The sequence below is a fragment of the Felis catus genome, chromosome A1, assembly GCF_018350175.1.
Source record: "Felis catus isolate Fca126 chromosome A1, F.catus_Fca126_mat1.0, whole genome shotgun sequence".
In the NCBI taxonomy this organism is placed as follows: domain Eukaryota; kingdom Metazoa; phylum Chordata; class Mammalia; order Carnivora; family Felidae; genus Felis; species Felis catus.
The window spans coordinates 150,963,380-150,965,820 of record NC_058368.1 but is presented as its reverse complement, the minus strand read 5'-3'; the positions used below and the strand labels follow the sequence as shown (position 1 = coordinate 150,965,820).

At 39.9% G+C, this 2,441-nt stretch overlaps 1 pseudogene; it reads right to left on the bottom strand.

The window, feature by feature from the left end:
* Positions 1 to 639: 639 nt before the first annotated feature.
* LOC105260806 lies at positions 640 to 2,213 on the bottom strand (annotated as a pseudogene).
* Positions 2,214 to 2,441: the final 228 nt, after the last annotated feature.

The following is a 2,441-nucleotide window of genomic DNA, read 5'->3' as shown; positions in this document are numbered from 1 at the left end:
TTTAGAAAATTCTTAAATATTGTTGCTATGTCAGTAACTAATACCGATGTGTATAACTAATACATATAAACATATGTAAATTACTCTAATGGATTAAAAAATTAATAACTATGTTAAAATATGAGTTAATGATATTGCAAAAGCATATTTTATTGGTCATTTTTGGAATCCAAATCATTGTTCTGAAAATTGATGGATAACTGTAAAGAATCATGAAAGAAATGTTCTATTTTTTAAATCTCAGAAATTTAAAAATAACTTCTATCACTTTTCACCAAATATTAAGAAACTTCCTTTTTCTTCATGGTAGCATTCTAGATTCATTTTATATCTGTGACAATTATACTAGCATCTATGCTGGGGTTCTAGGATTTTGTAAGATCAACTTGGAACATTTAGAGTCTTATTAAGTAATGTTCTTTTCAGTCATGTACTTCAGCAAAAAATTAGTGGTTCCGTTTTAACTTTTAATTATTTTTATTATTAAAATGTTAAAAACTGAGTATAGTTGACATACAATATCAACTCTATGAAAACATTGAAGCAATGGAAACAATGAGAACATTGGCTTCAGGTATATGACAGTTTATACATTATGCTATGTTCATCACAAGTGTAGCTACCATCTGTCCAGATACATTGCAATTACAATATCATTAACTATATTCTTTATGCTGTGCCTTTTATTCCTGTAACTTATTCATTCCATAACTGGAAGAGTGGTAGCTGTTTTTATATGAGAGAATGGAATGATTTTCTTTTTTTTTAAACTCAAAAAAATATATATTTTTTCATTTAAAAAAGTATTTAGAACGCATAAAGCAAGGCAACATTTATTCTTTCTTCTCGTCTTCCAGTGTGGGGTCTGTTGGTGTTTCCTCCATGGTTGCACTGTTGCTCCCTGAGCCAGTGTTGCTGTCACTGGTCCCTTCCTCAGGACTGTCCCCTGTCCACTGTCCACCCCCTCTTGCCCACTCTCCTCGTCCTCAGGAGTAGATGTGCCTTATTCACCATTCTCTTGGCTCTCCATTGCTTGTTCAAGGTGTGTCTCCTCTGTCTCCATTGGGACTCTTTTGTTGTCCTTCTTGTCCTCGGCCTTACTGGAAGCTAGCTCTTCCTCAGGAACCATGCTGCTCTGACTGAGTTCAGCTTGCTCCGCTGCCTCTTTCTCTCTTTCCTCCTGCCTTTTGTGAGCCTATTCGTCTGCCTGTACAATTTCAGCGGCGATTTTTTCCATGTCCACTTCCACTTTCAAACTGCACAACGTTTTAAACTCATTGTTAAATGAATCTGTGCTTTCCAGGAATTTCCTCTTCTTTTCCTGGTGTCTCTCCTCTATTTAAAGAAGTTCAGCTTCTAGTTGTCACTGATGAACCATTAAGGACTGGACCTGTCGTTTGAGGACCTGCGTTCTAGTTGTTGTGACAACTGACCGAACGTCTGGCACCACACTCTCACTAAGGATTTCACTGATGAGGTGGTGGTTTCTCTGGAAACGGGCGGTGGCTGTATGCTCCACTGAAAAGCCATCATCATAGTCATCTGGATCTTCAGCAGGCCAAATGCTCATGCAAGGTTCTCCTTTCTCCATGCAAGACTCTCTCTGTCGACTTTCTTCCTCTAAAGCAGCTTTGGTGCGACTTTTTGCATTTATGTAAGCAAGGTATGTGGGGGATTATAATAGGCCTTCATAGATCCATTGTACTGTATCTTTTCTGCTTTGTATTCATTTAAATATTCTTGTTTTTCTTCATCAGTGAGATCTCACCACATGCCACCAATAATCTTGCCAGTCTCCCACAACTTTAGGTTGGGGTTGGAAGATTTTACTTGGTCCCAGACCTTTCTGCTGTACCTCATGTAGGGCATCAGTGGCTTATCTGGTGGCTTTGGGGGTTTTGGAATCACAATGCCAGTGGATGCCGTGACCCGCCTGTTGGTGCCCGGGTTCCCTCCCAGCCTATAGTTGTTGTAGCCAAGATGACTGTGTGGATTGTATCCCACAAACCCTGGTGTGCTGGGCATTTGTGCTGCAGGAGCTGGGGTGGGAGGTGGGGCATAAGATGGTCTTTTGACATTTTGGAAGGTTAAATTCTCAGTTCCTTAAGAATGAATCTGAGACATCGCGGGCAGAAAAAGCGCCCGTAGCTCTGGCCTCGTTTTCCTTTGTGAAATGATTTTCTTCAAAGGCTCTGCATTAGTGGATTAAAAGGGGGAGACTCAAATGTGGAAGAGTGAAGATTTCACTGGTGTTGTTGCCAGCACCTCTAGACTCCTTAAGAGCCTTCTTTTTTTTTTTTTTTTTTAAATTTTTTTTTTCAACATTTATTTATTTTTGGGACAGAGAGAGACAGAGCATGAACGGGGGAGGGGCAGAGAGAGAGGGAGACACAGAATTGGAAGCAAGCTTCCAGGCTCTGAGCCATCAGCCCAGAGCCTGA